This window comes from Urocitellus parryii, chromosome 11 (assembly GCF_045843805.1).
Source record: "Urocitellus parryii isolate mUroPar1 chromosome 11, mUroPar1.hap1, whole genome shotgun sequence".
Lineage (NCBI taxonomy): Eukaryota > Metazoa > Chordata > Mammalia > Rodentia > Sciuridae > Urocitellus > Urocitellus parryii.
The window spans coordinates 4,083,742-4,095,745 of record NC_135541.1 but is presented as its reverse complement, the minus strand read 5'-3'; the positions used below and the strand labels follow the sequence as shown (position 1 = coordinate 4,095,745).

Genomic DNA, 12,004 nt, shown 5'->3' with positions numbered 1-12,004 from the left:
GTTCTTTTCACTGCAGGCATATGATGGTTGCAAAAATTAAGATACAGCCAGGTGCAGTGACACATGCCTGTAATCCCAGCAACTCAGGAGGCTGGAGCAGGAGGATCTTAAGCTCAAAACCAGCCTGGACAACTTGGTAAGGTCCTGTCTCGAAGTAAAATAATAAGGGCTAGGGATGCAGCTCAGTGGCAAAGTGCTTGCCTAGCATGCATGTATCCCCAACACCACAAACTACTACTTAAGATTTGTGTGTGAAAAAAAGAACCCTGCTAGTGAACATTCATTATTTTTGTTACTTTTTTAAATGGGACACATATGTGCAGTACATAGAGTAAATTTTTACTAAGAACCAATGTTATATTTATTTTGCAGGCAATCAATATCAACATTATTAACCATTTCCCAGCAATATGCCCAACACCCAACTCATACAAAAGAATCTCAGTGCCAACCAGCAGTATGGAGGCTGGAACAATCAGGAGGAAGTCGGAAGACAGAGTCTCTGCTCTCAGGCTGCTTCAGTCAGATAAAACTATAGAGTTTTCATATTAAAATCTACACAAGGGTAACTTAAAAATTTTTTCTTTGGTTCTTGCCAGCCAATTATTTTCAGTCCTAATAACTTTTTTGTTTGGTTGTGGTATTATGTAAAATTTTAGATTATGCATCCTACATTATAAACTATCCATCTGTATACTTAGAAAACCAAAGATTGTTTACAAGTTCAGCAACCACCCTTAACATTTCTTATTTCAACTATGAAGAGCTCAGTTCTATCACTTGCTAGCTGTCCTTGGGAAAGTAACTGAACCTCTCTCTGTATTTCCTCATCAAAAAAAAAAAAAAAAGACAAGAGACCACTCTTGTCTTACAGGGCAGGAGGGGGAAGTAAATGGAATAATACATTCCAAAGTACTTTGGGGCTGGGGATGTGGCTCAAGCGGTAGCGAGCTCGCCTGGCATGCGTGCGGCCCGGGTTCGATCCTCAGCACCACATACAAAAACAAAGATGTTGTGTCTGCCGAAAACTAAAAAATAAATATTAAAATTCATTCATTCTCTCTCTCTCTCTTTTAAAAAAAAAAGTACTTTAAATTCAAAAAGACCTAACAAATAAAATAAGCAATTGTTACTATGTCAATAAGAATACTCTTCAACAATCTACCTTTTCTAAGAACAAAGTGAGGATAGCCTGAATTTTTTATGCCAAAAAGAATGTTAAAACCTGACTAAACTTGACTTCCATGAATTTTTAATTTTCCTCTCCCTTACATCCATAGTCAAGTGCTTCAGAAGTCAAATTATTTTCAGGGTCCATATAATAAATCCTTCTCCATAAAATGCCTTCGAGCTACCAGGATAACCATCAACTTCTTAATTCTTTTCTGTTTCTGGAAAAATTCTTGTTCTTAGGCTTTTAACTGTCTCTCTTTGAGTTCATCAGCAGTGGCTACCTATAGTAATATGTGCAGTAACAACCTGGGGCTGAGCACACTGTGCACACTTGTAATCCCAGTGGCTTGGGAGACAGAGGCAGGAGGATCGGGAGTTCAAAGCCAGCCTCAGCAACTTATCAAGGCCCTAAGCAACTCAGTGAGACCCCGTCCCTAAATAAAATATTTTTTTAAAGGGCTGGGGATGTGGTTCGGTGGTAAAGCACCCCTGAGTTCAGCCCATGATACCTGGGAAAGCATCTGGATCCAAGGATCCTCCCTCTGAACTATGGACTACCCTCAGAGAATGGGATGACAGCATGCAAAGAGGCTGATGTGACATCAGCAGAACCTGCCTTCCACCGACATCTACAGTCTCCAACAGCCCACTGCAACACAAAGGCAACATTCTCATACTCATACAGATTCTAAACTGAAACTTTTAGTTTATGGTGCTAGGCCAAGTGTGTGTAATCCCTGTAATCCCAGTGACTCACTCCAGAGAATGAGGCAGGAGGGTTGCAAGTTTGAGACCAGCCTCAGCAACCTAGCAAAATCCTGTCTCAAAATAAAAATTAAAAAGGGCTAGAGATATAGCTCAGTAGCTAAGTGCCCTTGGGTTCAATCCCCAGTACCAAAACAAAAGTTCTATGGTGTTTTAAAAAAATCTTATATTCAAGAAGATATTTTCTGATATCCTATTACCAAAAGCAGACAGCGAAAGATGAAGCATTTTTCAAGATATCTTAACCATGGTCCCAGTCAAAATTTATGCTCAGTGAGACACGCTAATGAACAGCTTCATAAAAAAAGGATTTTCATACCCAAATTCAAAGTCTGATGACAAGTAAATCAGTGGTAAAATGTTCCAAATAACAAACAGAAAAAAGTAAGCATGAAAATAGTATCTATAACAAAAATATCATGGACAAAATCAAGCATGCTTTCTTATAGCAGTGGTATAATAAAGTTTAACAGTTAATTTAACTAGGAAAGCAACTCACATAAGTTGAGAGTGAAATCTAGTAAGTCATCCTAACCTCAAAACCTCCAGGCTCTCACAACACATTAGCAAAAGCACAAGAAAAGTGGAAAGGGAATGGCTGCTTTTGAAGATTTCCTGTGCTGAGCAGTGAGTGAGGGTCTTGCACAGGACCACAAACTGAGCATCGCTGTCACTAGATGCCTGTCTGTAATACTGTGGTAACTCAGCCACAGAGGGAGGAGGCAGCCCCAAGTATCTGTAGAGCTGAAGTGGTCCATCCCAGTTCCCCAGTTCACTGTGGAGAAGTCCAGGCAAACCAGCCTCTCAGGACAACAGGGCAGACTGGAAAGGCACAAGCTTTCAAGTCAGAGAGATGTGGGCTTGCACCCTCCCTCATCTGTGGAGGTCCTGGGCTCTACTTGGCCAAGTCTTGCACTGGCCCATGCATTAGTCCATCAGAAAGCCTCTAGTGGCAAGGCTAGGCAGCCCTCTGAGTGCCTCTAGAGCAGCCTGTGTTTCCCTCCTTATTGTAATTCCTTCCATTTGGTCTAAAATTATGAAAGGAGCACCTGCCACATGCCAGACACTGTTCTGGGAACTGGGATCCAGCAGTCAACAAGACAAGCAAGGGGCCTGCCCACCATAGATGCATGTCAGAGGAGCAAGGCAGACAGTAAGTGGGATACTTTCTAATAGGGATAAATGTTACAAAGGAAACAGAAGAGTGATGTGCTACTATGAGAACTCAGTGGAACTTTTTTTGTTGTTCCTAAATGTACATCCATGGTGGGGTAAAGGAAATGCTCTATTAGAAGATCAAGAAACCTCATCATTAAACAAATCAACAATTCTCAGCCTCAGCCGGTCATCTAGGGAGATTTTTTTTTTTTTTTTTTTTTTTAAATTCTGATACCCAGACTGCAATCCTGACCAGTTAGGGCAGAATGTCTGGGGAGTGGACCCCAGCATTAATAGTTCCCAAGTGATCCCAAGATGTGAAATAAACAGTTGTGTGGCTCTGGGCAACTATGACTTTCCTGGTTTTCTCAAGAGTCAAATGGGAGGTTGACTTGAGCAGGGCTTCTCCAACTTTATGTGCATGCAGGTCATCTGAGGATCCTGTTTAAATGCGGGTTCTGATTCACAGGTCTGTGTGGGGCCTGAGAGTCTGTCTCTAAAAAGCCCCAGGTGATGCCGATGCCGTGATTCATGGACACACCTTGAGTATCAGGAACCAGATGATCAACCTAAAAAATCAGGAATTAGATAAATGGTCTAAAAAAAGATCCTTCCAGTCCTGACATTCCTTAACTGCATAATTCTATGAATTTTCAATAGGTTAAAAAGTACTTTTGTCTGCTAATACAGACTATAATACAAAACTAAACCAAAATATCCAAGCAAGATAAATTAAGAAATACCATAGAAATAGTTAACTCAATTAAGTATAGCACCCAGTATCTGCTAGAAGTACCCAAGGGGAAATGCAGAACACTAAAAACTATATTTCCAGCTTTTCAGAAAGTACACTATCTAGTGGAGGAGACAACAATGAAAATGGAGTGATGAAAAAATAATGCATGGCACATTAAAGGCTAAAATGAGGGGCAGATGGTGGCAGTGTGGAAATGAAGTAACTAGTAATATGCTAAGGACAAACTCTTTGAAGCAGGGGCTATGTTTTACTCATTTTGTCTCTCTTCAGGTCAGTATGTTACACTCAGGCACTTTCATTACATATGTACATAGTTTTTGGATGATGAATTACTAAAACAAAATGCTATATAATAAGAAGTGATAACAGTCTTTGGAATAGAATAAGTATCATGATGAAAACTGTATTTACAGTTCTTTGAAATAAGGACTGAGGATGTTTAAGTCTCCACAGAGTACCTTTAAAGCTAACTAAGAATCCACATATCTTATTAAATCAAAGACAGAGAGAGGCCATACTGAGTGCAATAAACCACTGTACCAATTACAAGTGATGCATTAAACATTTTTTGTCACTCTATCCTGACTTAGATTGATTCATGAAGTGCACAGCCACTGCACATAGCATTACATACAAATAATCAAGGCAGAATCTGAAATCCTTCACCCCTTTAGTAAACTCACCAGCCTTAGGCAGCATTCTAGGAGTGGTGTCTACATTAGTCAGGCAGCCTAACTCTAGAACAAACTGTATGATGGTGCAAATACCATAAATATTTACTTCTAGCCTGTGTGAAGTCCAAAACAGATGTCCCCAATCAGCAGACAGCTCTCCTCTAAGCAGTGGCTCTGGCATCTGAGTTGCTAGGTCCATGGACTCCTCTGCACTGAGCCAGATGAGAAAAAGGCACAAACCTGTGCACAAAGACTCTGGAAATAGGCCTGGAAGTGGCACACTTCTCTGCTCTCACTCCACTGAAGAGAATTGGGCCACAAAGCCACACCTAATGCAAGGCATGCCTAGGAAGAGGAAGTAGGTTTGGGGACCAGCTAGCAGTCTCTACCCACTGCCATCTGTAAACTGTCTTTTACTTACAGAAAAGTCACCCCTTCCAGAAATGTTGAGTGCCAACCTACAACTCCACCTTAACTCCCAAGGCCATTCAGCATCTAGTTTTTGATCTATGATAAATCTTTTTCTAACAAACTCAAAATCAGACTGTACCAAGGGTATCCTGAAGGGATATCTGGCTTGTTCATCCCAGTGTCTCCAGTACTTAATTCAACATCTGGCACATAACAGGAGCTCAAATGATTATTGAATTTATGAAAAAGTAACCCCATCCCAGCCTTGGGCTTTACCAAAGGTCTCCTTTTTTCTTTAGGCACTGCTCTCCCTCTACTAACACCACCCGAGTTGCCTCCTAGCTCTGGTACCCTGGACAACGGTTCTGAGGTGCTGAGCCTAAGTGTTCCTGCCACAGAGACAGGAGCAAATGACTGACAGCAAGATAGAAGCCAAGGAGTCTTGGTTTAGTCATGCTATAACTTTTTTTTTTTCTTAAAAAAGAACAAGATCCCTTTGCTTATTCAGGAAATAAGGGAATAGGACCAAAGCTATTTTAGACCCAGTTAAGGAAACTGAGACGGGGGATATGCAATAGTGTTCAAGACACTAATGACTAATATAAAACTTCTTGATTGCGCACACACCTGCTAAATACAACAGCACAAGATCTGTCAAAAGACGTGCTTTGGGGATACTCCATAAAACTGGGTTAATAACATCTGAGACAGAATATCCAACAAGTACCCCTAAGCAGCTTTATCCTTCTCCTGAATCACAAAAGGTCAATGGGAATATATATACATAGTACAATACAAAAATATTTTGTGCTCATTATCTTTCCAAAAGTGGTGCCATACCATAATAACCTCACAACACTCCTGTGGGATAAAGTCAAAATGAAGACAAGACACATACATTAAAAGGATAAGGTCCAGGCCCAGTAGGTAGTGCTACCTCCTCCTGGGGTGGGCAAAATTAAGTAGTGAAATGGGAACCTCTAAGAAACTGGGGCCATTTTGGGCTTTTAAACTGAGTTCCACACCTAGATTCAAGTCCAAAAGCAAACAAGTAACTAGAACAGACACAGAGCAGCTGCTAGTTTAAGCTCACAGGAACTAGTTCTAGAATATAGCAGCCTGATTTACTGTCTGAGAAATCAAATCAATTGATTCACTACTACAAGATGTTCATGTAAAGTGTATTTAAAGTTATTTCAGAATTTAAAAAAAAAATCTTTCCAGATATGAATCACAATCTCATTAGAATTCTCATAAATTTAATTTGGTCAGGAAGCCAGTATACTCAACAGTCTGAAAATAATAAAAGAGCACTTAATAAATGTCCCCATTTATACAAATACACATATTTCAATAGAACATATTCAGGAAAAAAAACTATTGAAAAAAAAAACTATTCAAGATTTTAAATTACATTGTTTTAGCAAGATTTATCATTACTAGTACTAATAACAACAATATTTTTAATACCTCAGAAATAGAGAATAATCAAATATCAGCAGAATCAACCCAACAAATTAGGCCTCTATCTAAATTATATACACATAAAGCATTTTTTAATATAAAATTTAATTTTCATCCTAAAAGGTAGAAACAGACATTAAGCCTATACCAGAAAGGGGGATGCCAAGGCACAGCTGGGGCAGTTGGCCAGGACAGCAAGCCAGGAAGGAACAGGTCTCCAGATCTGGCTCCCCACACCATCAGGGACTGTTTCTACAAGAACACAGCTCACTCCCTCAGAAGACAGGAATGCTCCTCCACAAAGAAAGCATCCAAAATTTAGGGCAGAGAAAAGAAACAGGCAGCTCTGACAGAAAGCCAAAGCAATGAACACACGGAGGAAAAGAGTACAGCACGCAGTAAGCTAAGCTGGGCAGTGGGCACCCTAAAGGCAAGGGGCTTGGGAACAGAGCCTGCTGTACAGGCCCAGCTGATGATCTTGTCTCAAGATTTCTGTGCTTCCCAAGTAGTTTCTGTTCCACGCACCAGACCAACCATCACCTACCACTTCTGCCCACAACATCAGAATCTCATCAAAGGAGAGAACTGACACTGTTCCTCACAGCAGAGCAATGGGTGTATGCCAAGAAGATGGCAGCCGTGCTCCCCCTGAATGGAACACAGCTATGTGGGAGTCTCGCTCAGTCTGCACAGCCAGGACCAGGAAGGAAGCCAAGACATATTCCAAAGGCCAGAAGAGGTTGTCACAAAGTCCACGCACATCAGCTCACCCACTGTACTGAGAATAAGAGCTCCAACCCACGTTCCTAGTTTGGTTACTACTAAACTGCTCACAATTCTAACAGGCTTAATTATCAGGCTGCCAAGCCCAGAGATCAGAGGAAAGAAATCAGAAGAGGAAGATAGCTAACAATTGACACACAGGCAAACACAAAAGAATGACAAGGGACAGCAAGAAGAGACTTTCTATTTAAACATTAAAAAGGACACAAGGAGGGCTGGGGTTGTAGCTCAGTGGTAGAGTGTTTCTCTCACATGTGAGAGGCCCGATCTTCAGCACCTCATAAAGATAAATAAAGGTATTGTGTCCACCTACAATTAAAATATATATTTTTAAAAAAAGGACACAAGGGCTTGAAAGGTGCTAGCAGTCTGGAAATGTTTGTCATAAAAGCAAATACTCCACTCAAAAGGCCCCAAAAATATCACAGTATTAAGTAAAGCCCAATTCAGTAACTTAACATACAACACAATGAACCCAAGTTAACAAGGAAAATGTAAGATAAATTTTACGTAAACTACCTGTCATATATAGGGAGAGATACAGTTTAATATCCTTTATTTGCATGTCACTTTACAAAAAATACTTCCATAAGGATCACCTCATTTCATCTTCAACAAAAGCAGGGCAGACACTTTGAAAGGCCAGGAACCTTCTGGTGACTAATTCTACTTTAACAAAATAGATGGGTTTATTAATGGCAGTTATAAGATACTATGTTAATTTGTCTAAACGAGGGAAGTCACAAAAGGCAACTGTGCCCTTGTTTGGGGATGAAGGTAGAGGGCAGAAGGCTGCCAGTGAAGGGTCAACCACATGACACAGTTTAACTTTTCCCTGAAACTTCACTTCCAAATCTTCCCTCATGAGATGAGAACTCTCAACCTTCCATCTGCATCCCATAGGACCTCCATCTGAAGAACTGCCCTAATGCCTCCTAGTACCATCGTCCCTTCCTACTGTGGTGGACAAACTTCATGATGTATCTATCACAATCCCCACCTTGTTAGGATATTGCCTCTGTGCAGTCCTCTGCCCCTTGAGGGTGGCTGGGTCTGGTGACTTACTTCACACCAGCTCACAAGAGCTACAGCCAAATGGGGCTGTCACTTCTGTGACTGGACAGCACAGACTATGACTTCTATCTTGCTAGCTGACTCTCCCTCAATGGCTCTGATGAGCAAGCAGCCATGTGGGAGAGGCCCACAGGAACTGAGGGTGACCTCTGGCCTGCAGCCAGAGAAGCCAAGGCCTCAGTCCAATAGCCCACAAAGCAGTGAATCCCTCCCCAGCTGAGCTTTCCCATGACAGCAGCTTTCGGAGGCAAGGGTACCCTGATGCTGAAGCCCATGGAGCCCTGAGGCTGCAGCCTTAGCCACACCCTTCTGAAATAATAAAGCTGTACTATTTTTAAGGTGAACAATTTTAAGACACTTACTTACGTTTATGGTCATTTGTTACAGCACCAATAGGTAATTTATACACACACAGCCCACCAGGCCCCCGTGATTTTGTTTCTTAACTTCAACTTGATCAATCATTTCCACCAGTGATCTGCATATATCATCAAAATTTCTGAAAAAATCATCTATCCTATCTCTATGCCTTTATTCTCTCAACTCACTGTCAAACTGACAAAACCAATTCCTTTTCCTTAGTCTTCTGTCTACTTTATCTCTTGGCGCATTACGACTAATGCCCCATCTCCACACTCTGCATCTCGCTGTATATTCTTGTTTGCTTACCACTCTGCCCATTCTTTCTCAGCCTCTACTTATCCTCACCCTCTGGTCACACCTGAATCTAAGAATCACCACGTTTCTGCCCCTAAGCCCCTTCTCTTCTCCCATGGCCATCTCACTCACTCCAAAGAGTTCTTCTAATGCTTTTGAAATGAATGACTGATTCACTCATTCAAACACAAGACTTTGTTATGGACACAGTGACCCAATCATGAGCCAGCAAAACAAGGTCACTACTTTCATGAAGCTTACTCCCACCAGGGCATGCTGGCACATTTGTCTGCCCCTCCAAATGGACCCACTGCTCTTTTCCACTCTGCCCTTGCCCAGGGAGCCAATCTCACAGACCTTATATCAAGGAGAAAAAGGAGACAGGTTGATACAAATGACTCCCTAGTCCTTGACCCACATTTCCAATGTCCTGTTGTACATACATTTTCTGAAGCTACCCATTCACATCTAAAACAGAACAAGATACTTTTTCATATAGTCTGTCCAAAATATCTCTCCTGTGTTCCCTAATTCACGTTTGGCCTCACCAAAAACTCCCAGTTCTTGGAGTTTAAAATCTAGGAGTCATCATCCCACAAGGCCCACATTCAATCACTTATAAATTGTGCGTTTGAGAGAGGAACAAACACATACACAACTCAGTCACACTAGCTCTTTCTTCAGTCTGACACCACACAGAATTCTTGCCAGGAGTGACTTTCTCCGGACTCTGGTCCTTCCTGTTCACTCATTCACTTACTCAGCCAATATGGACTTACTACGCCCCGGTACTTCAGTGTCTGACCTCTCAAAATGAATGACTAACTGAGAAAGAAACAGAAGCAAGCAACTCCAAAAGGAACTAAAATATGTTATGACCAGGAAACCCAGAGTGCTCTGGTAAAAAAGGAAGGGTGCCCAATCCAGTCTGGAAAGAAGTAAAGCCAAGAAGCATCATCAAGAGCATGTGTGAGCTTAGTATCTGTGTTCTGAAGGAAGGCTACCTTCCACATTAAGCAACAGCAGTGTGCAAGGCCTGCAACCACGAAGAAGTAGGAGACCCTGACACAATCAGACACTAAACTTAGCATGCTGTGTGTGGGGCCAAGTTGTGTGTGTGTGGAATGGAGGAAGCTTAAGAGGCAAGCTGGTGGCCCAAGCAGCACCTTGAAGGAGAATCAGCTTTATCCCATCAGTGGATTAAAAAAAAAAGTAAAAAAAGTTCTGAGAGCCTCTCCTTGAGCAGATGACGAGCAGTTCCTCAGGCGGCCTTCACAGGCCTGCACCTGGGCCTACCTGCTCTTCCAGGCCTATCCTTCCATCAAGCTCTTTGCACTCTAGCTGCCCCAAGCCCTTTCCTGGCATTTTCTTTGCTCCGTTTCCTCCTGGAATTTCTCCTCCAACTGTCAATGTTACCAGGTCAAATTCCACCTCCTCCAAGAAGACTTTCCAGCTCTTCTGAGAACCTCACACCAGCAGTCTGAGCTGCCTCAGTCAGATACAGCCACACCAGCCCCACTTCTACCCAACAAGCTTCTGGATTAATTTAAGATGTAATGAAGTGAATCCTGACATCAATGACTAGGGAAAATGTTCAGAAAAATATTGTTTGCCAATGCTGCATTTCTAAGTAGCCAATCCTAGAAGCTCACAAAGAAATAACTGTTTCTGAATTATAAGAAAACAACCAATCAAAAGCCCTAGATTCCTGCATGTTTTCATGTGAGTATCTCTAAATAAAAATAGCTAGTAAGTAAGCAAGCTCAGAAAGATCAGATAACCTGCTCAGTCACAAGGCACTTAAGGGGCAGAGTAAAAGACCATAGCCAGGTCTTCAGACACTCTTTCCCAAAAGCTGTACACAGCCAGAATGGACTCAACCATCTCCACACTTCTCACCAACCAGCTCACTCAATCACCTGGAATTTCCTTCCCTAATTCTTCCCTCAAGTAATCCCCATGCTCCTCCAGAGTTGTGCTCACAAAGCCCCCAACCTCTCACTCAGTGAGTCAATCCCATGGTAATGCACCACACTGCCTTCACACCTCACCTTCGGGACATCACATCCAGCTGTTATTTCACGTGGCATCCTGATTAAGGTGGGTCTCCCCATTAGCTTCATGAGGACAGGGGCTGACTCTGTCCTCCCATGCCTGGCACAAATAGGCATTTTGTTATTATTTGTTGAGTACACAAAAACTCAGAAACACAATAATAACTGATGTTCACATGGTGCCTTCTGATACCTCCAACAATAAGAACTGCATGAATTTCAACATCACAATTTTAACATATTCTGACTCTTTGATAATTAAATATTCATACATGTAATCTGCTAATTTTCTTAGCAGAATGTGTCTTAACCAAAACAGCCTATTTTTTTCTACACAGGCATGGCATCAGCAAACTTTCACATCAAAAGAACACAAACATCAAGAAGTCACCCTATGATACTGGCACAAAAACAGACGTGAAGACCAATGGAACAGAACAGAAGACACAGAGACAAACCCACATAAATACAATTATCTCATACTAGAAAAAGGCACCGTAAACTTTGGAAAAAAAAAATTGCCTCTTCAACAAATGGTGTTGGGAAAACTGGAAATCCATATATAGTACAATGAAATTGAACCTCTCTCTCTCACCCTGCACAAAATTCAACTCAAAGTGGATCAAGAACCTAGGCATTAGCCAAGAGACTCTTCACCTACTAGAAGAAAAAGTAGGCCCAAATCTCCATCATGTTGGCTTAGGAACCAAATTCCTCAACAAGGCTCCTAAAGTGCAAAAAGTAAAATCAAGAATCAATAATTGGGAAAGTGTCAAATTAAAAAGCTTTCTCACAGCAAAAGAAACAATCAAGAATGTGATTAAGAATATGAGAGCCTATAGAATGGGAGAAAATCTTTGCTACCTGCACCTCAAATAGAGAATTGATCTCCAGAACATACAAAGAACTCAAAAAACTTCACACAAAAATAAATAAATAAATAATCCAGTTGATAATTGGGCAAAGAAACTGCACAGGCACTTCAGAGAAGAAATACAAATGGTCAACAAATATATGAAAATGTATTCAGCATC

The 12,004-nt window shown here is 41.4% G+C and overlaps 1 protein-coding gene across 3 annotated transcripts in view; it reads right to left on the bottom strand.

Moving 5' to 3' along the window:
• Positions 1–12,004, bottom strand: part of LOC113180921 (calmodulin-binding transcription activator 1-like) — an 87,634-nt gene that overhangs the window by 59,066 nt on the left and 16,564 nt on the right. The gene's annotated exons all lie outside the window — the stretch shown is intronic.